This window comes from Tamandua tetradactyla, chromosome X (genome assembly GCF_023851605.1).
Source record: "Tamandua tetradactyla isolate mTamTet1 chromosome X, mTamTet1.pri, whole genome shotgun sequence".
Lineage (NCBI taxonomy): Eukaryota > Metazoa > Chordata > Mammalia > Pilosa > Myrmecophagidae > Tamandua > Tamandua tetradactyla.
Window position 1 is genome coordinate 15,893,907 of NC_135353.1, and position 26,687 is coordinate 15,920,593.

General features: G+C 36.4%; 1 long non-coding RNA gene and 1 pseudogene across 1 annotated transcript in view; both read right to left on the minus strand.

Annotated features, from left to right (window-relative positions):
• The window catches only part of LOC143670833 (uncharacterized), a 214,207-nt gene that overhangs the window by 78,032 nt on the left and 109,488 nt on the right, over positions 1–26,687 (minus strand). The gene's annotated exons all lie outside the window — the stretch shown is intronic.
• On the minus strand, positions 4,368–5,630 carry LOC143671221 (TIP41-like protein; annotated as a pseudogene).

Genomic DNA, 26,687 nt, shown 5'->3' on the forward strand with positions numbered 1-26,687 from the left:
AGTGTCCATCAACCAATGAATGGATGAACAAGATGCAGTTTATACATATGGTGGAATTTTATTCTGCTGTAAAAGGAGTCAAGTCCTGATGCATGTGACAGCATGAATGAATGTTGAGGACATAATGCTGAGTGAAATGAGCCAGACACAAAAGGACAAATACTGTGAGATATCACTGACATGAACTAATGATAATAAGGCAACTCAGTGTTAGAATCTAGAATATAGGCTGCCACATGATAGACTGGGGATAAAAAATTGGGAGCTGATGCTTAAGATGCACAGATTTACATTTAGATTGATTTCAAATGTTTGAAAATGGATAGTGTTGATGGTAGCACATTATTGTGAGTGTAATTAACAGTGCTCAATTATGCCGTGAATGTAGTTGAAATGAAAAGTTTTAGTTCTGGTATGTTACTAGAAGGAAAGTCAGAAGATAAAACATGGAACTATATAACACAGTCACCCTGTTCTGGAAAATGGACTGGGGTTAATATAACGAGTATAAGAATGTGTTTTCATGAATTACAACAGATGTATGACACTAATATAAGGTGTTAATAGTAGAGTGATGTATGGGAATAAATACACCAAATATAAACTATGGACTATAGTTAACAGCACTATTATTTTTCAGTTGTAACACAGATACTTCATTTGATGCAGAGTGTCAACAATAGAGAGGTATATGGGAATGCTGTATTTTCCACATGACTTATCTGTAATCCTACAAATTCTCTGATTTAACAAATAATAATTTTTAAAAACATTATGTTAAGTGAAAGAAATCAGACACAAAGTACTACATAGTGTATGATTCCACTTATAAAAGTGTAAATATAAATAAATCTATAGAGACAGAAATAGATTAGTGGTTATGTAGTGCTTGTAAGGATAGAGGGATTGAGAGGTGACTGGTAAGGGGTATGGTGTTTTCTTTCTGGAGTAATAGAAATGGTCTAAAACTGATTCTGGTGATAAATGAACAACTCTGTGAATACACTAATAGTCACTTACTGCACACTTTGGATGGATTGTATGGTATGTTACTATATCTCAACAAATTGCTTTAAAATGAGAGAGAGAGAGAGATGGAGGGAAGAAGAGAAGCAACATGTCATATACAAGGGAACCTCAATAAGATTGTATATTTCTCCTTGTTAACCATGGGGGCAAGATGACAGTGGGAAGACATATTAAAAGGGCTGAAAGCAAAAATAATTCCAACCAAGAATTCTGTATCTTGCAAATCTATCTTTCAAAAATAAAGGAGGGATTAAGATATTCCCAAATAAACAAAAGTTGAGAGAATTTGTCAAGCTAGATTGGTTCTTTAAGAAATGCTAAAGGGAGTTCTGCAGATTGAAAGGAAAGTACAGGAGACAATCAACTGAAGCTTCATCAAGAAATAAATATCTCCAGTAAAGATAAGACATGGGTAAATATAAATACCTGTTGTTATATTTTTATGTATAACCCCACTTTTCACTTCTTACAGGATCTAAAATCAAATGTAAAAAATGTAATGATAAATCAGTGATTTTGGACTCATAACATATAAATGTGTGTGTAACAACTAAAGATACGTGGGGGAACAGAAGGGTATTGGAACATAGTTTATATATGTCTTTGAATTTAAGCTCGTATCAAAGCAAATGAGATTGTTATAGATTTAGGATGCTAAATTTAGGCCCATGGTAATCAAAAAGAAAATATCAGAGAATATACAAACTCATAGAAACAGCCAGTATAGAGTACAGGTTGTCAGAGGTAGGGGGCAGGGGATTGGGGAGTTAACACAAAATGACTGTTGTACATATGTTTCCACAATTTAAAAAAATAAAGAAAAAAACTAAAAAGATTATGACAAATACAATGTGTGATATTGGATGGAATCTAAGGACAGGGAGTAAAAGCTGAAAAGGACATTATTAAGACATAAAGAAAAACTGGAATATAGAAGATAAGCTTCAAATTTCTTGAACTTGATAACTGCACTTAAGGTCATTACATAGGAGAATATCACTGTTCATACACAATGCACATAGAACCATTATGTGTATAAGGATTATGGCTATTCTCTCAAAAATTCAGAAATTAGGTAGATGAATACAAGCAAATACCTACAGATAGATGATAATGATGAAAGATAGATAGATGGGTAGGTAGGTAGATGAAAGATAGATAGATAGATAGATAGATAGATAGATAGATAGATAGATAGATAGATAGATAGATAGGTGGTAGATAGATACAATGATATACCTAATGTGGCAAAATGTAAAAATTGGTAGATTTGGGTCTCTGGGATGTTTAGGATATGTTGGATTTTTCTGTATGGGTTTACATTGGGTTTTTTGTTGTTGTTGTTGTTTTTAGTAATTCATTATTTGTATTCTCCTTTTACAATGAAACACTTGAAACATATACATATAAAATAGTATGTCTTAGTTAGCAATGGGCAAATACAAGTTTTCTTGTATTCGCCACAGTAATACACTAAAGTTTTAAAAAGCACTCATTCTACCTACATCCCACTCTCTAGAGAAAAGTTCAATTCTTTTAATTCTCTACAATTTTTTAACAATGGATACTCTAAGTGCTCAAAGACTAACTCAGGAACTAAGACATCTAAATCAACAAGTTTAAAAATGTTATATATATATACACAGACACATACACACACACATATACACAAAAGATGTGATGTAGGTCAGAAACTCTAACTAACGAATTCCTACAAGTTTCCATTTTTTATAATTTGCAGGAACAAAGAGCCTTGTATCTCTATAAAAATCTTCATGGCAAATAAAATAATATAGAAAGCTGAGTACAATATATGCACTTTCCTGTCCTAAGAGAAAAGACAGGTACATTTAATATATAGTGAAAATGCAATGTATTTTCTTAAAGCCCACAAAATCTTGATTTCCCATAACTTGAAGTGATGCAGCAAAAGATAGATAAATGCCAAAATCATTTATGCTCAAATTTAGCTAATTCAGCTGATTATATTCGTATCCTGACTGTTTGGCTCACAACAATACGCTAGTTTGGGCAGTGATGAATATTCATGTATGTGTTTCACTAAAATTTATCTTGAAGATAATACCTGAAGAGCCTTGCTGATAATTTCAATTAAATATTCATATTTAATGATTTATCTATCAAGTGGAAATATGTACAGCAGCTATTTCCAAACAGAAAAAAAGGGTAATTTTTCCCTTCCCTGGTGCCTTATAACCACTGTCTATTTTATGAAGATCACATAGAAAGGCAGAATATATAAAATGTTTAAAGGGTCATCATCAAAATAGCCAAGTGGATCTTAAATTTACTTTTTATACTTTCCGTAGTGTCTATCTGGGTCTGGGCTAATTAATTACATTTTACTGGGGCCTTAGAAACATACATTTTAAAATAGCAAAACTGAATTTTATGTTTTAGAATAAGCCTCGTCCTCCACACCTACTTCCCAAGTATTTTAAGCAGAAAAAATCAATCTGATTGTTTTAGTCACTGATGTAATATTTCCTAAAAAACAATCCATATAAGCCCTTCACACCTCTTAGAACCACACTAAATTCAAGGTATTTAATCACTGTGAGTGTTCATGGAAAGTGGGAGTACAGAACTGTCAGTACAAGAGGAATCAAATGTAAGAAAAAGCACCTAAAGATGGAGGGGTGACAGTTCTGCAACTCTAACATCCTGCCTGTCAGTGGTAAACCATGCCCATGGGTTTCTCTGGACATGAAAGTTTAAGTTCTCCAAAAGAACTAGTTATTTTTGGTTCTATGTCAGCACTTTCTCTAATCTTCAAAAGCAAATTAAATTTAAATTTAGGAGCATAAGCATTAAAAAGAAATTGTGGGTGATGATCATTAAAGTATGAGATCAACGGTATGTTTTAGGATGCAAGGCACAACTCTCCAGAAGTAGGAAAAACATCAGAAAGTGAAGACCCAGTACCTCAATCTGGAAATCCTATAGCAGTCACAAGGTATTGTGATTCAGGGATGTAATTTAACTTTTTGTGGTAGAAGATAGTGTTTCATGGTGGAAGCAGAGTATACCCACTCTCACTGAGACATACACATATCACTATTGCTTAGGTACCACTTTATGATAATTTTGAAATCCAAATTTAATTCCAGAAGATATAAATCTGGGATATGAATTTGACGATAGTACAGTTAGTTGAGTGGTACCTGCCTGCCAAAACCTTTTATTATTTTTCCTGTAAGGCTACAGAAAATCCACACATAAACAAGGCAATTAATTCTCATAATAAAAATACCTCACTATACTAAGAGCCAAAGTCTCCAGTCAGATTCCATGGTGAGTATATGTCGTAGCACATTCTAGTCCACAGCTGTACTTCCTTGTGAGTCTGCAGGGTTAGGATCAATTCTTTCTGGAAATACCAGGTCCTCACAAACAACCTCCTTTTCTGGTAAATCACAATTTTAGAAATTGTGATATTTCACTAGGTTCCATGAAACATGCATTAAATTAGCAATTTTGCTCTCTCACAATGCATATTCTCATAGCATATAGGTTTTGCCAGCCTCATGGTCAAGTCTCATGCATTCATTTTAATAAGCTTCCCATCAATTCTCTGGAAAAATCATAAAAAGCTAGAGTGCATTACTCTAATTTTCATACTCAGGCTTGAAACTCCATGATAATGAAATCCAATCTCAAAAAAGGAGAACTTCTTCAAAAAACTTAATCTGTTTTCTGGCTTTCAATTTCTCCATATTTATATAGTCTGTTGTAGGTATAACCTTAAATTAAGTGATTCTTCATGAAATGATCCCTTATAAGCTGTTGTACAATTCCAGTTGTAAGGCTTAATAACATTTTTGGAGTGCTCACCCTCCATCCTGTTTTCCTGCCACTTTTCAAATACAGCCTACTTTGAGCATTCCTTGGTGTTAGGCGTGGGGTTGCTAAAGGATTCCACATGAGACAACAAGTTAAAGCTTAATAGTTTATTGCTAGAGAGAAAGAAAAAGACAGAATAAAAGTAAGGGGAGAGCAGGCAGGTGGGAGCCAGCAAAATCTGCTAGTGAAAGAGAAAGGAAAAATGACTCTTTCTTTCTGATAGCTTGTGGTTTTAAAGGAAAAACTGTACCAAAAGGGTTGGGATGATGTGTGGCCACAGGCATCACTGGGAAATATCAAGCTGGTGCAGATCATGACTTCAAGCTTGTGGTTATCTGGTCTGGCCTCTGGCAGATGGGGTGTTGGCACATTTGCACTCACTATCTTACCGTCACTTCAGGTCTTATTAGAAGAGCTGCTGAAGGAGAGAAACCAAATGGGCCCCCCTGCCACAGAATCCATTTTGTATATTAAGTTTTATTTTTTGATGCCTGTCACTTGGTAGTTAGTTTTTCACACATCTTAATGCATCTGTAGCACTGAACTCAATCCCAAAGCCAGAGCCATGCTGAATTCTTAAAACATTGTTTCCAACATCATTTCATGGAGAGATGGCATAAGCAATTCATTGGCTAATTTCTCCTCATCCGCTGACTGCATGAGGTGGGTTTTGGCAGTTGTTGGCTTCCAGAGCCAGAGGTGTCCTGGTGACTGCTCTGGAAGGCATGGATCATCATGGCCGAAACAGGGCCCATGGAGGCCACATGGAATAAAATTGAAAGGAAGCAGTGGTGGTGTCAGTGTAGCGTGAAAACCAGGAACAAGGCCGCAGGCCTTCAGGAACGTTCCATGATGTTAGAACAGGCTGAGACTAAGGATCCATAGTTTGGGGAAGCAGGTTTTATTTTCTATGGCTATAGGGCTCAGCCGAGTAGCCTCTGAAAGTCTGAGCCCTGAACAAAAGGCAACCTTAGCTTTTATAGACTCTTTGACGTGTTAAAGACAAGGTAAACAATTGGCTGATTTGAGTTGAGGATGGCCCAGAGCTGAACCATTAAGGGAGGGGTCCCCATCCCAGAATGTCTTATCTTGCCTACTTGCTGCTTCACCAGTTCCTGAAGGCTAGGGGAGGGGGTTTCTATCCCAGGAAATATGCCTTATCTCACTTGCCTGCAAGGAGAGGGGGTTGGGGGGTTTTCCACAGAGATCACAACTAAACCAGAAAGAGGGGAAGGCCTGCCTGCTACATTGGTGGTGGGCACTGGTTCCTCAAACTCTTTAAGGCCCAGGCACATAGGCTTCTAAGCCTCTACCAGGCCCCACAAGCCTCACTCCACCCACTACCAACTCCCCTTTCTCCCACCTCCACTTTGCTTTGCCCACTTCCAGCTGACCCAGACGCAGGGCCGTCCTTTCCACTTTCCTCTCAGCCCTTTAGTTTTTACTTCTGGGTGCAGTTGTTCCTTTGCATTATTTTTGAACCTGTCCTGTAAGTTTGAAATAATTTCAAGATTCAAAGTCAAAAATAAATTTTAAAAAGTATAGGGATGCAGAGAGAGGGATCTGATATTAGACTAGAAACCTTTGGGCTCTTTTTAAACTGAAATCCTGTCCTCAAAGGCCATGCAACAAAAGCACATTGTGAAAAAGAATGATTGCCTCTGGGGTCAAGGATTTACATCTCAATGCTGCTGCTGACCGCTGAATGAATGTGGGCAATTTCTTTAACTTCTACTGAGCCTTAGTTTCATTGACCTAAAAAAATTGAGATGAGTACTTCACTTAGTCAGAGGGTGTTACTAAAAAATAAGGTAATGATTCCAGTATTCTGATATACAAAGATGGGGAGGGAGAAACTGCCTCCAAATCCTGCTACAATACAGAATACAATAAAGGGCACAACCTTATGCTGAAGGCAAACTGCACTTGAACATGCATGGATTTTTACCTCAAAAGAATTCACATGAGAAATCAGATGATTAAAACTTTTTGTTTACATCTTCAAGTACATAGCCTGTGTTTTAGACAGGGTGCCCGACTGTCCCTACTGACTCTCCAACATTACGTAGTTTCAAAGTGACTTCTCAGAAATAAAATTAAAAGCAGGATCCTGTTCAAATACATTGTTCCTACCCAAAACTCTCTTTTTGCAAATTTATATTTTTCCCTTTCCAGTTTCTGTGTGAAAAAAAAAAGCTGCTTCATACTGTTTATACGTATTAATAACACTTGCATTTATATGTTTACATAGCACACATAATATCATTACAATCTCATGCTGTATATGTGAGTATATATGTACATTTTTAGGTAACTCAATAATCCTTTAGAGTGAATGGAACCAGATAGCAATGCACATTATTAATGCAGCATATTGTATCTCAGAAAATAAGATCTGAATTCCATTTAGTTAACAGGAAAGCATTTTTTTCTATAAGTCATTTTAGATAATCCTTTGTTTGCTCAGAGAGGTCAAAAGGATGGAATGCTTCTATCTCCCCTCTATCTTATCACACTTTGCTTTGTGACTCAGAGTTAACAAGTTAAACCTTGCTTTAAGGCCTCCATTGTCTACCCTCAAGCAAGATGCTTCCTGCAGCAAACTTAAGTCCAGGTGACAGGACAATCCTTGCCAGTTCCTGAGGTAATAATGCTTTAGAGTTCTTTGACAATTTAGAAAGAAGAAGTCTTAAAACCTTTGGAGGCCAACTTCTTTCAATGAAGTGTTTTTACGTGCTATACATTCCTGAAATGCAACTGCAAGATTTCATCTACATTTGACATTTAAGCAAAACTTTTTTTCTTGGTGGTTCTATACTGACTTTTTAGCTTCAAAGATTAGGAGCTAAACATAAACATTTCTTCATCATTATCTATCTATCAAGAAAGCTGGCATCGCCTTGGCAAAGCTATTGTACCTCACATCAGTATACATGTATGCTGGTATACCTGAATAAGACATTCAGAAGAGTACTGTTAACACAAATAGAAGGAACATCAGCAATGCAAATTTATGGAAATATTTGAAATTATGATGAATTCATACAAAGCAATCTTAAAATGATTCAGATGCAGGTAGGGTTTCAAACAAAACATTAGGAATTCTGCTTTCACTTCAATAATCCAAGGCATACACTGATGCAGATGGCTATATTTTATGGCATATAATTGTTTCAGACTCATCAGAACTGGTTACAGTGTTTATTACATCAACCAAATAGGCAGAGATTATGCAAATCATTGGCATTGAAGGAACAAGAGTTTGGATTCCCTTCTGAATGAAGGTCTTAGAAACAGAAAGATAGTGTCAGTCAACATTTTATGGTCATATTTAGTAATCACTAGAGTTAGTTACCTGTCCTACAAAAGACATTGGTCTTTGTATAGTGGTTTAGGAACAGTTATCCAGAGTTCCTGGTGGAGTAATTAAACAATTAGTATTAATTTGTGCGTAGAAAGGTCCATGAGTTTTCTAGTGTTTAGATAATTGCCAGTGTACAACTCATTTGGCATCATCTTCACTGAAGGCTGCCCAAGAAGCAGAGATATTTGGATACTAGCTAAAGTTGGCATTATTAATATGACCCTAGCTCCTACCCCTGAATTTTGGGAATTTTCTGATTACAGGAAGAAAGCTTTGTCCAATATACTCAAGACTTGTTAAAAGACCTAGAATGAATTTCAGTAGCATAAAAACCCAATCAGGAGGCAGCCTCTTCAATCTCAAAGGGGATCAAGTGCATGTGGTAGTTTAGATGTTTGCTGATAAATAAGAATGGGTAAGGAGGTGGAGTTAAACTGGCAATTTTGCATCATTAACTTCACCTGCTATGACTTCCTGTTAACAATGTTAAATAATAGTACTGTAAGGAATACATTATGAATTATCATAAATTCTTAAGCTGTAGCAGTTCGTAGATATTACTTGTGATCATCAAACACATGGATAACTGGAGCAATCATCTCCTTTTGCAATTGGCAAAGTCATGTGATTACTTCTAGCCAATGAAATGTGAGCAAAATGGGCACTGTTTCCTCAGGACTTAGGCACTGAAAATACTATGCATAGTCCTCTAATCACTCTATTTACCTGCTACTTCAACCTGAGAGGTCACATGCTCCAGATGGTCTAACTTCAGGACAGTGAAATCTCCATCAGCCCAGATCACAGAGATACTGCATTAAGAAGAGGGGCCCTGCAATCACATGGACTTTGGACAAGTGAAAAATAAACCTTTATGGTAAATCACTGATATTTGGGAGTTATTACTTAGCCAATGTATAATTTAACTTGTCCTGAACAAGAGCGAAGGGAGGAAGACCAAAGACGGGGTAGGCAATCATTCTCCATGGATTCAAGTCTATACTGATGGTCCAACAAGCCAAAGTTATATCTGTGGCAGGGGGATTTTCATCATTTCACTGGGAATGAAGCTAACATCTATAAAGCCTGGGGTTGAAGCAATTTGGGTGGGGAAAGATGAGGATAAAGATGATGAGGAACAGGATCATTGAGCCCAGGCTTGAAATGCAAAAGGGTCTGAAATCTTAACTGCTGTTTAACAGCATATCTTTGCAAGCAAACTATGTAAGGCTTTGTCACAAAGTCAGATTCCAAGCAAAACTAGTCATTGATTCCAAATCAGAAATAAGAGGAAGATCCAAAATATGGAAGGTAATCAAACTTTACTGATGAATGCCCACCAAATGTTGGGCAAGAGATTCCTAATTAGAAAAATTAGAGTGATTTCTCAGGGCCTATAAATAGTGATTTAGTAGTGACTCTTACCTTGGGTTATGAATTTGGATTCTGTAAATTTGAGAAGATCCAGGGTGTTAGGGAAATCCATATGGTCCAGGAAAAGAAGGAATAAATGACAAAAGAAAATGAAAAAATGGAGATAGAGAGAGAACAAGAAATATCTGTGTCCCATTGATGCCAGACCTGGGTATCCCAGCAGTAAAAGCAGAAGCTAATAAGCATTTAATGAGCAGAGGCCACAGGTAAATGTTAAGCCTATACCTGCACATATGAAACAAGCTAAAGAGAATCCTGTGACAGTGACTATTACTGATAAGAAACTGTTGAAATCTGTTACCAAAAGAAAAAGAGAAAATTTAAGAACCTCTTCAACTGTGGTCAATTTGGGGTCAGAACATACCAGTCAGGATACTTTAAAACAGAATTTTCTGTACCTCTTTCTCCTCTAGATTCTGAACCAACAGACATGTTTTTTTGTGGGAAAATTAAGAATTTGTTTCTTCTACATAAAAAAACCTCATGAGAGAATGAAAAAGTATTTGCAAAGTTCCCTTGGAGGACTGGGGAGAAAATAGGAACTATTCAAATTTCCCATCTGGGGAATTCCTGATATTCTTCCAAGCAGTAGGGACAACCAATTTAATAGTTTGAGCATTTGATATTAGGGTTTTCCCCTATGCAACTTATTCCTGCAAAGGAGAAGCTAGCCTACTTATAATTATGCCTAAGAGTCACCCCCAGAGAACCTCTTTTGTTGATCATATGTGGCCTCTCTCTCTAAGCCAATTCGGCAGATGAACTCACTGCCCTCCCCACTATGTGGGGCATGACACCCAAGGGTGTAAGTCTCCCAGGCAATGTGGGACAGGACTCCTAGGATGAGCTGGAACCTGGCAACATGAGATTCACTAAGCCTTCATGACCAAAATAGGGAAGAGAGAAATGAGACATAATAAATTTTCAGTGACTGATACATTTCAGAGTCAAGAGGTTATTCTGGAGGTTATTCTTATGCATTGTATAGATATCTCTATTTACTTTATGGTGCATTGGAGTGGCTAGAGGGAAACTGTTGGACTGTGTTCCAGTAACCTTGATTCTTGTAGAAGATTGTATAATTATATGGCTTTTACAATGTGACCGTGCGATTGTGAAAACCTTGTATCCTTTGCTCCTTTTATCCAGGGTATGAACAGATGTGAAAAGAAATAAGGAGAAATAAATGGAAAAAAAATAGGGGGGGATAAGGGGTTAAAAAATTGGGTAGATTGAAATGCTAGTGGTCAATGAGAGGAAGTTGTAAGGAGTATGGGATGTATACTTTTTCTTCTTTTTTCTTTTTATTTCTTTTTCTGGAGTGATGCAAATGTTCTAAAAATGATCATGGTGATGAATACACAACTATGCGATGACAATGTGGGCCACTGATTGTATACTATGGATGGAATGTATGCGTATAAAGATTTCTCAATAAAAATATTTATTTTTAAAAAGGTCATGTGCATCCAGGGGTGAAAGTCTCCATGGCGGCATGGGAGATGACTCCCAGGGATGAGCCTGGCCCTGGCATTGTAGGATCAATAATGCCATACTGACAAAAAGGGGGAAAAGAAGTAAAACAAATAAGGTATCAGTGGCTGAGAGCGTTCAAATAGAGTTGAGATGCTACTCTGGATGCCACTTTTATCCAAACTTCAGCTAGATATTGCCACCTATCATAGCTTGCTGAACCCCAACCAAAACTATTCCTGCCAATCTTAAAGAATACCTAGGGCATTATATAAAATTCTACAAAGGTTCCATACACTAGGGTAACTTTTCAGAAACCTACAACTTCTAGATGGATCCCTAGATCAGATATGTCCTGAAATGCCAAGGGGCCAGCCTCTCCAGAGCATCATTCAGTTCCATTCCCCCATCCCATATTATCAACAGCCCTTCCAACATGAAAAAGTTAGAATGGGCATAGCCTAAATACCCCTAAAGAGTGGGAGAAAGATCAAAGGTGGTGGTAGAGTTTTACAGAGAAGGTAGGTTTTAACAAATGAGTGTGATTGCTGAATCATATTGATATTTCTTTTAGTCTCCTGTACATTAGAACAGCCAGACGTAAAAACCTAAAATGGTGGAATTGTAACCCATACCAAACTCTGAAATCTTTCTACAACTAAAAAATTTTGGCAATGTTTTCTGAAATTTATTGCTTTTAGTAGATATGTTATTTTTCACAGAACAGAAAAAGAATATATTTCTCCTAGCTTCCAGTATTTTGGAGCAGCTGGAAGGAAAAATATGAAATAGTGGAACGGTAACCCATAAAAACTCTGAATCTGTTCTGTATCTATTTATTGAAGTATACGTTGAAAATCATTTTTTTCTTTTCTTAGAGTATACATTATATTTAACAATAAAAAACATTTTTAACAAGGTTATGGGACAATGGACTATTGAGCAGCCACAAGAAAGAACGAAGTTGTAAGGCATATGACTAGGTGAATGAAATTGAAGACCAAATGTTGAATGAAATAAGCCAGAAATAAGAAGATAAATATCATGTTTCATTAATATGGGCTAACTATAATGTGCAAACTCTGAGTGTTGAATCTGAGAACACAGGCTTTCAGGTGAAGGCCTATTGTAAAGGTACTTAGATTGTAAACTCTTACAGCAGTTACATGTATTCTGGAGTTGTAATTGTTATTTCTGAATTCTGAGATGCTAAGCTCTTTGTGTATAATTTTGTTATCCTCTGGAATTTTTGGGTATTTGTGTGACAACTGAGATTCACAACTAGAATTCTGCATCTATGAAAGTCAGCATTACCCCATACCGCAACTGTCAAAAACACTGAAAAAGTGATCAGACTTCAATTAGGGATATGAATGAAGCTGATCTGTGTAGAACTAAGATAAAGCATACTAAAGGGTAAAGGATAATAATGACAGCATTTTCAAGCTTCAAATTCTGTGTGAGACTAAAGTAAAAGATGACGATTTGGTGCAAAATTTTTTATTTTAAGTAGCACATTATCTAATCTAACTTGTATGGTCAGCTAATTTGAACACCATATTGCTTTGAATCTTGAATAGGGCGTGAGATCTTATTGGCTTGTACAGGTTGGTGTGATGCCCCAATACATCCCAGAGTAATCTGGGCAGAAGGTTTAAAAGTATTTGCAAAGTCTCCTTGAGGGAATGGGGAAAACAGTGGAAATATTAAACATCCTCATTTAGGGAAGACCTGATGTTCTTGCAATCATTGGGAACTACCAATTTGATGGCCCAGGCCCTCGATCCTGGGGCTTGCTCTTATAAAACTTATTCCTGCAATGGAGAAGCCAAGCCTACTTAAAATTATGTCTAAGAGTCACCACTAGAGAACTTCTTTGCAGTTGTGGCCTCTCTCTCTCTAAGCCAACTCGGCAGGTAAACTCACTGCCCTCCCTCCCTCATGGGACATGACTCCTATGGGTGTAAATCTCCATGGCAACCTGAAACATTACTTCAGAGGATGAGCCAGGTACTGGCATCATGGGATTGAAACAGCCTTCTCGATCAAAAGGGGATCAAGTTTCACTGGCAGATTTCAAATAGGGCAGTATATGAATATCCCCTTTTAGTTTTAGGTGTATTTGAGTAGCTAGAGGGAAATACCTACAACTTTTGAACTGTAATCCAACAGCTTTGATTTTTCAAGATGACTGAATAATTATAAAATTTTTAAGGTGTGAGCATGTGCTTATGCAAACCTTGTGATTGAAACTGCCTTCATCCAGTGTATGGACAGATGAGTAATAAAAAAAAATGACCGCAAATGAAATAATAAGAGAGAGGGTAAAGAATGCTTTTGGTGTTCTTTTTTTTCACTTTTGTTTTTACTTTTAGATTTTTATTTTGAGTAACTAAAATGTTCACAAATCTATGGTAAAGAAGAATGCACAGCTATATGATGGTACTGTGAATCACTGGCTGCACAATTTGGATGACTATATGGTATGGGAATATATGGCATATCTCAATAAAATTTCATTTGAAAAAAAGCTCATGTATGTTAAAATGCTCCTGAGAAACATAAAAACATTTTATGCCTTTTTGGTACTCACTTTTAATTCAAGCTCCTTCCAAGATATTTTGCATTGCGAATTTTAGTTTCCAAAATATCCTGTATCATTGCATTTAATACAAGTAACGAGTTTTTGAGGTAGCTAGTCACATTATTTTAACAATGAAGATAAGAAAAGTATAGCTCAAAACAGTGAGCTCTTTTCCAAGCACTTGTTAAAGATAACCCAGTTAGAAATCATAAAGTTTACATTTGAATCCAGGACCCTCTGATTTCAATAACAGTGCCCTTTCCATTATATGTTTTCTCCCTGGATTGTAAAGGCGGGTAGTAGAACTTCCATTTACAGCGAAGAAATCAAGAAATAACAATGACTCTATATCTAGGACAAACAATTTTATCACTTTATTGAAATGTGATGTAAATAAAAGTAAACACATCTCAGGCAAATTATAGACCCTATCACCACAGAAACTTCTCTTTTGCCCCATTGTATTCAACTGCCCCCACCTCAACCCCAACCCAGGCAACCACTGACCTGATGTTTACATCTTTAAATTTTTCTTCTTGGTGCTAGAACTGTATATAAATAAAATTATACACCATGTTCTCTTTGCTTCTGGTTTTCTTTCTTCTGCATGTATTTTAAAAATTTATATCATTGTGGTATCAGTAGTTCTTTTATTTTATTGCTGAACAGTATTTCACTGTATGAATATACCACAATTTGTTTATCTACACACCTACTGATACATGCTTGGGTAATTGCCTGTTTTGGGTTATCATGAATAAATCTACTATAAGCACTCTTGCACAAGTCTCAATATAATTATATGAGCTTATTTTTCTTGAGAAATACTTTGGAATGTGCTCAGGATAAAATCATTCCCCCATACAAGACATGTTCAATTCCTCATCCCTGATCCTGTATGTTAACGTATTTGTAAATAGGACATTTGAAGATGTTATATGTTAAATTATGGATTCATTTAGGCACAGGATATTTGAATATCCTATTTAGATGAAGCCAAATTGAATCAGGCTTATTCTATATGACTGGAACCCTTATAAGCAAAGAAAATTGGATGCAGGAGTAGAAGCCATAGAAAGAAGTGGCCATGTTATAATAGACTGCCATTACCAGAATGCTACAAAGTTTAGAGAAACCATGGCCTTGTTGACATCTTGATTTTGGACTTGATATCGGCCTCCAAAACTATGAGCCAATAAATTCCTGTTGTTTAAGCCAACCAGTATGTGGCATTTGTCATAGCAGCTCTGGCAAACTAAGAGAGTGAAATTGCTGAAATTGTAAGATAAATTTATGTTTAACATTGTAAGAATCTGATAAAAATGATTTCTAAAGTGTGGTACAACTTTCCACTACCATCAGCAAAGGATTAAAGTGCCAGTTGCTCCACGTCCCTCACCGACACTTGATGTTATCAGTTTTTTTTTAATTTTAGCCATTTAAAGTATGTGTAAAGATATCTTGTGATTTTAATTAGTGTTTCCTTAAGGAATTAAGCAACTTTTAATGTTCATATTTGCCATCCTTTTATCTCCTTTTGTGAAGTACATGTTCAAATCATTGGCCCATTTAAAAAAATAATCATGTAGTCTGACCTTCTAGAATTGAGCTGTAAATTCTTTATATTCTGGATACAAGTCCTTTGTCAGACATATGAATTTTGAGTAACTTTTCTCTGTTAGTGGTTTGCCTTTTTATTTCCTTAACAATATCTTTTGAGGAGCACAGGTTTCAATTTTGATAAAGATATTTGGGGATTTTCCACATAGCTTACATTTAATTGATTCATTATTTAATTACAATTAGGTTGGAAAAAATACATTATTTCAATATTTTAAAATACAGTAAGTTATTTTATGGGACAGCACATGGCTATGTTGATGAATTTACTGTGTGCAATTCAAAAGAATGTGTTCTGAATTTGTTGTTCATAATATTTTCTAAACATTAATTAGATCATGTTGGTTGACAGTGGTCTCCAGGTCTTTTATGTTCTTACTGATTTATGTCTACTTCTACCAATTACTGTAAGAGAAGGGTAAAAATCTCCTACTGTAATTGTGATTATTGATGCCTGTAATTCTGTCCATTTTTGCTTTATGAAGTTTGATGTTGTGTTATTAAGTGCATACATATTAGTACTTATATGACACTAATAAACTGCCCCCTTTTCCCACTAGAAATGCTTAGCTTTATGTTTTGTAATACCATCTTGAAATTTCCTTTTGATGATATTACTATATTCTCTCCAGTTTTCTTATCTTTATTGTGCACATAGTATATATTTTCCATTCTTTCACTTTCAACTTATTTATGTCCTTAAAGTCTCTTTTGTTTCCTGAAACAATATCTAGTTATGTCTTGATTTTTTTTATCCAATCTGACATTATTAGCCATCTAGTTGAAATGTTTAGTCCATTTGCATTTAATGTGAGTGTTGAAATGGTTGGGTTTAATTTTATGATTCTACTTTTTATTTTCCTTTTGTACCTTCTGTTTTTGTTCCTTTTTTGCATTAATTTAATATTTTTGTATTAAACTTTAATTCCTATGTTGGAACATTAGATAAATTGTCTTTAATTATTTCTTTGTTGATTTAGTAGGTCTAATTATATGCTATCCTAATTTATTAAAGTCTAATCAATAGTGTAATATGACACTTCATATTTTACAACTGCCTATTCACATTTCATTTTATATTTCCCATTTTTCATTTCACTGTAGACATTTCATATTTCCCATTTCCAACTTCTCATTTTCCACTGTCAAACATTCATGGAGCATTCCAGAACAGACTTCTGAGACTCTTTCTGTACATCTTCTTCTCTTGTTTCCTATACTGCAAAATCCAACAATTTCAGCTTCACTAAAATCTGACTTCTGTATCCTCAGCTGAGCAGGGCCATCATGCTTTACTTGGACCCCAGCTCACTGCATTATGTTTGAAAATAATGTGCCAGACAATGAACTGGGGATGTTGTGGAGCTCATTTCATGTGTTTCCTTCTTTAACAGTCATAGTTCTCTAGCTACCTATTATACAATGCCTGAAAAGTTTTATCATGTAATTGTCCAGTTTGTTTGGCTATTTATGTTGGGAGAGCTAATTCAATACAAGTTACTCCATCACAGCCAAAACCAAAAGTCTATTCATCCAAAGTGTTTGGACATCTCCATTTAGAAATATGGCCTTTACCTATTTCTTTTCTGAAAGAGTTCTTTCAAAAATAAACAGGGCTCTAAATTTCAGTAGGAAAGATAGAATTTTGTTTTCAACCCCATAGTATTCAAAATAACCACCACTACTCCCCGAAAATGGAAAATATATTTAGGTACTTCATACTTAAGACATTTTGATGATGCCTTATAAAGCCCATTCCTTACATTGTCTTATGCCCAGATTTTTCTGTTTTTTTTTTTTGGTTAAGAATTTTTTGTTAGTTTGTTTTGTTTTTTAAATGAGTTCTCTTCCAGGAAATCAATAATATTAAGCAAAATAACTTTTAAAATTGTCCTCTGAGAAATAATATGAAGAACATTTTTGCACTGTTGCAAGGCTCTCCTATTCATATTACAAATATATTAGATTCTGGGGCTAAAAATATGATTGAAATGAAATCATTCTCCCCTTATATCAAACCATAAAATTTATTAGTGCATGTCTGTACTAGACAGTCCTGAAAATCTACCATATAATACTTATCACAGAGAGCAACTAGAAAGTCAGATGCAGATCAATACAGTCCAACTTCCATAAACACACTAAGAGTGGGAAAGGGCTTGTTATATGAGCTTATTTTTCTTGAGAAATACTTTGGAATGTGCTCAGGATAAAATCATTCCCCCATATAAGACATGTTCAATTCCTCATCCCTGATCCTCCAAACTTCCTTTGTCAGATAGTGAATTTCAATAACAACAGTTCGAGATGAACTTACACTACATAAAATGAGGAGAATTAGAGAACCTGCTTTGAATGTAGCAATAAGATTGATACTCTGGGTCATACTTGAGTGTTACAAGTATTCACTTGACCAGAAAAGATCACTTCTTCATTTTTGCTTTAGAAAAAGCTTTGCCTCAGCTCCACCATTCGAGTCTCAAGCCAATGGTTATCCACACTTGCATTATAAAATATTTCCCTTACACCTAGCATAATAGTACTCATTGTGCTCCAATGTATTAGAACAGAAACACACTGGGCACTATTTCAGAGGACCATACTGCCAAATGTTATGGAGTTAAGTAGTAGGCCCAGACTTGGGAAATTTCTTCATACGATTGGGAGATGATTGCATATTGGTGACAGTTTTCATGCTGGTATATTTTTGCTGTGGGATGATTTGAGGCTATGATTATGAGTAATAGTCATAATTATTATTAGCTATTGCTAGCATTATCATTGAGGACCTATTTTCATTTTGTAATATAATTGGTTTTCATTGTGTCACCTACTCACAGAAACCATCACGGAAAATATGTACTATTCAATGTTCCCATTACATGTGTGACAGTTTGAGTTCAGAAAGGTCATATGACATGACAAAATTCACACAACTTATAAGGAACAGAGTCAAAACAGGAACCCAGTAACTATCTGACTCCAAAGACTGAGTTTTTAATCAGTTAATTACACTACCATACTTATTTTTATAGTATTATTGAGATATTTATTTAATTAAGATGTTCACATATATTGCTTATATTCCCCTTTTTAATCTTTATATCAAATCTCTGAGGTCTTGAAGCAAAAAACTGAGGATTCAATAGTTGCCTAAGATATAACAGCAAATAAGGATTAGACCCAGAAAATGAACCCAGATTGAATGACACGCCATGTGCTCTTTCTAGTAATTCACATTGTCTCCCTAACATGAACCTCTCTAGGACATTTATGCTTACTGATAGCTTCGATTCCAATTCATTTTAGCATGTTTGCCTCAGAGTGAATCAGGGATTTTAAGCCCCAGAACCCAGGGTAAAGAAGGGCCATTCTCTTAAAAATAAAACACTTCAGATACAATTTTAAATTAATGTAAAATTGTTAGTATCCACAAGGAAATGTAAAGCCAACTTTAAGGTATTTGCTCTGATCTCCATCAAGTCTTTGATTAGTACATGTATTCATTCATATAGATTTCTATTCAACATATATGATCTCATCACAAATTTTGTCCCCAATGTTTTCCCAGGACCTGGAGCACAACATTAGGAAGATACATTTGCTTTACTTCTATCTGAGAACACTACTCTATTTGAAGAGAACACAAGAAATCAGAAAGTTACAGGATGTATTCTCTGATACAATAAACATATGCGAAAAGTGCAACAGAAGCATGAAGGAAGGTGTGATTAAATGTAATGGTGAGTAGGATTGTAGAGAATCAAAGAAGTCTTCCTAGAAGAGTTGAGATTTGAATTCAACTTTAAAGAGTCATTTGGGGTTTTACTTTTTTCTTTTAATTCTGTTTGAAGGACGTTTTAGTTTTATAAGGCTGCTAGAATGCAATATACTAGAAATTGAATGACTTTGATAAAGCGGACTTATTTAGTCACAATCTTCCTGATAAAGGAAAGCACATGGTGATATTGCCTGTGCTTCTCTCCTGGTCTGTGAGCTCAAAGAGCTTACCTAGACATGTCCTTTCTGTGTCTCCAAATGTCTGGGTCTGAGATGTCTCTGAGCTCTCTTATGATCACTTTCTTTTAAGTCTCTAGCTAAATAAATTAAATACCATTAATTGTGGATGGCACTCTCCTTAGCCAATTGCAAATGTAATCAGCCATAGATGAAATTCACATGCCAATGATTTAAGTCCACATAAAAGAACAACAGGGTACCATCACCTGGTCAAGTTGACACCTGAACATAAATACTACAGAGTACACCCCATGTCAACTTGGCAATTATACACATCATATTAAACCATACTTAATCTCTAAATAGAAAACAATGACAAACTTTTTTTTTTGCCTAACAATGCTCATCTGTCCTGCATATCCTGTTCTATCCAATGACGTGATAAATCTTTCCATATACAAAATACATTCATTTCACCACAATATCACAAATGCCTTAAACCATTTCACTAACTATACAAATACAACACCACCTCAAAATTAGTACACTGTCCTGTCAAAGTCAGCTACAGGCACAGTCAGTCCTAAAGCAAAATTTTCTGTCTGAAGACCTGTGAACTTAGAGCAAGTTATCTGCTGGCAATAAACAGCCATAGGATAAACTATCCCATTGCCATAGAAAAAAATTGGAAGGGAAATAGGGGTCACTGGACCTAAACAATTGTGAAAATCTGCAGGGCAAACTCCATTAGATTTCAAAGTCTGAGAGTCATTCATCCTTGGGGTTTAGAGAGCAGCAATCCCATCCTTTCCAGGTTTCCAAGGGCCTACTCAGCTGCCCTGTTCTTTCCATACACTGGGATGAGTGTTGCAACACTGCAGAACATTGGGAAGACCACCTTATTCTCGACCCCACCCTCCTCAAGCATCTGGGTGGCACCTGGATTCTCTGTCATCTCTTGGACTCATGCTTAATCCCTTCAGAACAATGGGGTGGTAGCCATCTTCCCCCAATCCCTGAGTAATGTGCTCCACCCACTCCAAAGCCTGGATCACAGAACTCTTCAAGAACATTGAGGCAGAAGGCCTGCCCTTTGCCTACAGCAAACTTACCACCTCCACATGCACAGGTGGATCCACTCTCATGACCTGAGCTTTCTTGGCTTCAGACCTTAGCATCCATAGTTCTGCCTCTGAAGTTTTCTTCCTTCAATCCATCTCTTTTCTGTCCCTTTTAGTCCATAGGGGCAATAGTTCTGTTTATAAAGATCTCACAAAAATTTTGGTGATTTGGTATTAAATATACAGTGATCAAAGTCATCAGATAATAGGACCATCCACAATTCCTTTCTTGATAACTCCATCTCCAATCTTTGCTTGCCCAGTAATGCATGACTAGTTCCATGTTTGGTAATATCTTCACATGGGACTGTTTTCTCTGGGGTTTCAATGATTGGAAACCCAGAATTTTCCAGACCATCAGTTTCTGGTTGCTTTGCACCCAAAAGATCAGTCCTCAATTTGTCCATCTCTTGTTGCACTTTACTGTAAGCTGCAAGGTGAAACCAGGCCATATCCTCCACACTCAGTTTACAAATCTCCTCATCCAACCATCCCAGATCATTTAATACAAGCTCTCTTCCATTCAGCACCAGGATTCAATTTTGCCAAACTTTCTGCCACTTCAGAACAAGGGTTGCACTCCTTCCAATCTGCAACAGAAGTATCGTTAGAGTTCATATTTCTATGAACAGCCTCTCAAAGCAATCTAGGCTTTCTCCATCAAGTCCCTCACAATTCTTTCAGAATCTTCTCCTTATCCATTTAAAAAGCTGTTCCAACATGTTTTGTATTTTCAAAATGCAGCAGCACCCCACTTCCTCGCTACCAAAATATGTTTTAGTTTGTTAAGGGTGCCAGAATGCACTATACCAGAAATGCAATGGCTTTTTCTAAAGAGGTATTTATTTAGTTACACATCTACTAATTTGGGAAGGCACACCATGATGTCTTCTGGGCTTTCCTCTTGCCTTCTGAATACAAAGGGATTTCCCCAGGGCATGTCCTTTCTGTATCTGCAAACGTCTGGGTCTGAGCTGTCTCTGAGCTCTCTTCTGACCTCTTCCTTTTAAGCCTCCAGCTAATTAAACTAAATGTCACTCATTGTGGAAGGCACTCCCTTTAGCTGACCATGATATAAGCAGCCATAGGTGAAATTTACATGCTGATGATTTAAGTCTACATAACAGAACAACAGGGCACAATCACCTAACCAAATTGACATCTGAACCTAACTACTACATTGAAACAATGCAAATGTTCTAAAATGGTCATGGTAATGAATACACAACTATGTGGCGATATAGTGAAGCACTGATTGTATACTTTGGATAGATTTATTGTGTGTGAAGATATCTCAATAAAAATTAAAAGAAGAGTGAACTGAATTCCAACATACAAAGGGAGTAGGCATGCATTGCAAGTAAAGAATAGCATTATCAAAGGCTTAGGGATGGAAAAATCCACAGTATATTAGGGAACTTTGTATAATATTGCATCTGTAAATTGAAAGAGTGTGTGAGACAATGTAAGAGATAAAACTTGATATGTAGGCTGTGACCAGATGGTGAAGGAACTTGAAACTCATGTTAAGGAATTTGGATTTTACCTTGACTTTGTCAGTGGAAATGATGTGACCAGATCTGTGTTTCAGATGGCTCAATTTTATAAGATGTGGTTCAATTACTGAGGGGAGAAATTAGAGGCAGGGAGACCAACTAGCAGACTATTTTAGTTATCCAAATGGGCAGCAATGAAAGCCTGAATTAATAAAGTGGTTGTGAAATCTTTGAGAGATGCTAATGTGGAGAAATAGGCAGTAATCATGACAGACTGAATAAGGGGAGAGAAAGAGGATTCTAGGGTGACTCATAATTTTCTAGTTTAAATGACTGAACAGGCTTAGTTCTATCCAATGAAGTGATAAATATCACTTAGGGCCTTTGACCAGTTAAAGCAATCAGATACCCCTACTATTTTGTGAGGAAAGTTAGACAGGTGCAGCTTTAAAATTTAGTTCATACCTTCTTAGATGATGAGGGATCACATCTAAATCTGATGGGAGTCTGATGGGGACAATTCTATATTATCTAAAGACTGGACTTGAGAGGAACACAATGATTGATGAGACTTTTTGTGTCCCTTAGTTCAGAAGAGGATGCTTATGTTTAAGTTGCAGATACTTGCCAATTGAACACAAGTGTGAAGATGTATGTAGGTATAAGTGTGAAAATGAATACTTACTAGTAAAAGTCCTTTGCCAATCCTGGACCTATTTTATTTCATTTCCATTAATCAACCTTCCCCTTCTCTGCTATGTATGGACAGGGGACTGACTTCTGCAGTCTGTTTCATAGGCTTCCTTCATAGTTGACTTCCAGTTGAGTTCAGCCACTCAAGAGCACTGACAAAAGATTGGAGGGTAGGAGGAGGGGAACAACCAGAATATTTAGTCTCTCTCTAGTTTCAAGTGGCATCTCAAGTAGCAATTGATTCTCTTCTGTTGCTTCAATTCTCTCTGAATAGGTCCCCTGTAGCATTAGTTTTAGCTGGTTAAGATCAACTCTTGGGTTTTGGTAACCCAGTTTCTACCATTTGAACTCCAGTATAGGACTATGTGATGGTTAATTTCATGTTTCATCATGGTTAGATTATGGTGTCTAGTTGCTTTGGTTAAGTGTTGACCAGCTTGCTATTATGAGGGTATTTTGGGGACAGGATTTGCATCTATAATCAGTTGATTTCATCTACAATCAGCAAAGGTGATTGCCCTTAGCAAGGTGGGGCATATCCTCATCCAATCAGTTGAAGTTCTAAAACCCAGAACTAAGGTTCTGCCTCAATTTCAGCATTGAATTTTGTGGTATTTTCACTCAGCTAGCTTCCCCTGGGGAATTCAGACTAAGGACTTCAGCATCACCTTTATCAGAGTATCCAGCTTGCAACCTGCCCTATGGAATTTGGGATTTCTAAGCCCCATGATTGTGAACAAATTCCAATCAATCAATCAATCAATAAATAAACAAATAAATAAATATTCTGTTAATTTTGTTTCTCTGAATAACCCTGACTAACACAGGCTGTGATGGTTTCTTATGTTACTAATCTTGAGTTACCTCACTGTCCATTCATCTACTTCTCAGTTCTTTCATTATTTAGGTACATAATTCTCTGCATTAAAGTCTTTGTTTTAAATATTCATGTTGCTTCTGTTTTCTGGACAGAACCGTACTGATAAAAATGCTCAATAGTATAAAATACTGAAGCGAGATTAAAGAGGAAAATAATTGAGAAGAAAGCAATGGGTTTGACAATTGGATCTTTAGTGACCTTTGAAAAATCAGGTCCAGGGAAAAGCCAGATTGGTTTAGGATGTGAAATTAACAGGAGGCAAGGAAGTGAAAACAGCATATACAAACAGCTTTTCTGAGAAGTCTGGCAATAAAGAAAGAAAGTTGGTGCAGTACCCTGACAGGTAGGCAGATTTACTGGAATATTTTCTGTTATATTTTATGTATTGTTACTTATTTATTTATTTAGATGAGGAAGAATTAGACCAAATTTGAGGCTGAAGGGAAAAATCAAGTGCAGAAGAAGAACAAGTTTCTGAAGAAGAAAAATACATATTTCAAAAATTGAACTTACTCATTCAGGATTGCCTGTTCTCAGATCCACTGCTCAAAACAAATATATATGATCATTGGTTCAGTGCATTACCTTGACAGAGCCAGATTTAGAACATCTCCAAACAAACCCAGGTTCTAAAAATTTCCTCAGTATTTGCATCAAAAGTAGAATGTGCTTGCCAAAAAAATGCAACACAATTTTGTAGTGTATTAATAGAAATATATTTTCCACATTGAGGGAGGTCATAATAGGGTCAAAATATTATTTACAGGTAGAATTATATTTAGGATTATATGCTCCATTCTGAACAACTTATTTCTTAAGAAATATATTAATACATTTGAGTGTATCTTATGGAGAACAAACCATATGGCATACCATATGAATAAGAGTTAAGGTAACTAACTGGAAGGCATTGAATTAAAGTGAAGTAGGTTTAAGGTGGTCAGCAGAGAAAAGACATGGAGCTATGCCATTCCATAATTGAAAGTTTACTATGTAGAAGAGCTATAGGGAACTAACATATGATGAGTACCTCCTAGGTGCTAAATACTTTATTAAACATTTGTCACAGAAACTCCTTGAGGTGATAGCTAATTATCTCCAACTTACACATGATGAAATGTAAGACTCAGAGAGATCAATAAATATATTCAAGATCTCACATCTGTTAACAATGCCAGATATAAACCCAGATGTGCATATATTCCTTCTACTAAAGCATTCTATAGATTTTTTAAAAAGGTTAAAATTATAGGAAATGGATTGAGTTGGTGTCAATGTCAGGTGTTGGCTTCAGACTTTGATATCAAAGGAAAATTCAGGACATTAGAAAAGGTGATGTCATCAATATGCCAATGTAAGACATCCCCCAAGAAAGCCTCCCAAGAGATTTCGCAAATAGAAGGGCACAATCCACTTCCTTAGAACTCTGGAGGACAGAAGAGACTGGAGAAAGATTCCAAAAATGTTGAATCAAAGAAACAAAAATCTCTTGTTAGAGAATCCTATCCTGGATGCTAGTCAGTACCCATTCCACTTCCCCTCACTCAGTCGGCTAGCTTGGGAGTCATACAGAGGCAGCACAGCCCAGCTCCCTCTCATCAAAGACTGAGACACTAGACTCACAGCGGTAAGTCCACACATATATAGGTCCAGGGTCTGAAGTCTGTAGAGAACCAGGGCAGAACATGAGCCACTACAGAATACTGCACACAAAAGTCCCCAGTGGGTAGGAGAGAGAGAGACCATGATAGAGAGGCTGGTAAGAACTACTGTGCCCTCACTCAATCCAGTTTCAGTTGGCTGGACACCCAAAGGCAAAATGGACCTTTCTGATGTGATCCACTTTTCGGGATTGATGTCATCTAGCTCCTCAGGGCAGGATATTGTAATGGGGAAGAAACCAGAGGCAGAAAATCCTTATAGAAATAAAGGAGGGTGTGTGTGTGCGTGATTAAACTGAATTGCTGTAAGGTAAGGCAGATCCCAGAAATGAAAATTGTAAGGAAAGTGGGGCACCTAGTGAAGGAGAGAATTTACACAAATCATAAGAGTTATGGTGAAAATCTTGTAAATAGAACAGATCAGGATTATCAGAGAAGGAACAGAGGAAAGGAAACTGTCTCTTGGAGGCCCAACAATTGCACAAAAAGTGAAATCTTAAAGATTATATCACATATCCAGGGCAAGAATAAGATGAAGCAAGCTGAGAAAATCTGAAGAGTTAAGCATGGCCTGTTCTAAAGTCTAGAATAAGTTAGACCAAGCATCAAAGAACAGCTTTAACATGAAGGAATTAACAATAAATCCTAGATGAGAAGGAGAAATACACATTCACAGTCAACTCATCAAGATAATCAGATGCCTAGATATCAGAAAAAATAGGAACTACTAATCAAAGAAGTTCAAACAGATCTCCTTTAGGAGATGAATTATTTAGGAGATAATTCAAGGAGATGAAGGAAAATATGCATACAGAGATAAAGGCTATTAAGAAGACAATGTGAGCATGAAGAAGAATTTAAAAGTATGAAAAGAAACATAAATTATGGGGATGAAAGACAAAATAGAAGAGATTTTAAATCATACACAGCAGATTTCTAGGAATAAATCACAGCAAGGATGCAAAGGGCTTGTACTCAGAAAACTGAAAAAACATTACTAAAAGAAATCAAAGTAGACCTAAATAAATGGAAGGACAATCCATGTTCATGCATTGGAAGACTAAATATCATTAAGATGTCAATTCTACCCAATATATTTGTCATGGTTAGGGACAGGTGTCAACTTGGCCAAGTTGTGGTACCTGTTCATCTGATTGGGCAAGCGCTGGCCTGTCTGTTGCAATGAGGCCATTTCATAGGATTAGGTCATGATCAGGTCAGCTACATCCACAGCTGATTCCATTTGTAATCAGCCAAAGGGGAGTGTCTTCTGCAATTAGTGATGCTAAATGCAATCATGGGAAGCCTTTTAAGGAGGACTCAGAGGAGACAGGTTCCATTCCTGCTTTGGCTGGTGAGCCTCTCCTGTGGAGTTCATCCAGGCCATCCATTGGAGTCATCGGCTTCGCAGCCTGCCCTGTGGATTTTGGACTCTGCATTCCTACGGTCACGTGAGACACTTTCATAAATTTTATATTTGCAAGTGTTCCCTGTTGATTCTGTTTCTC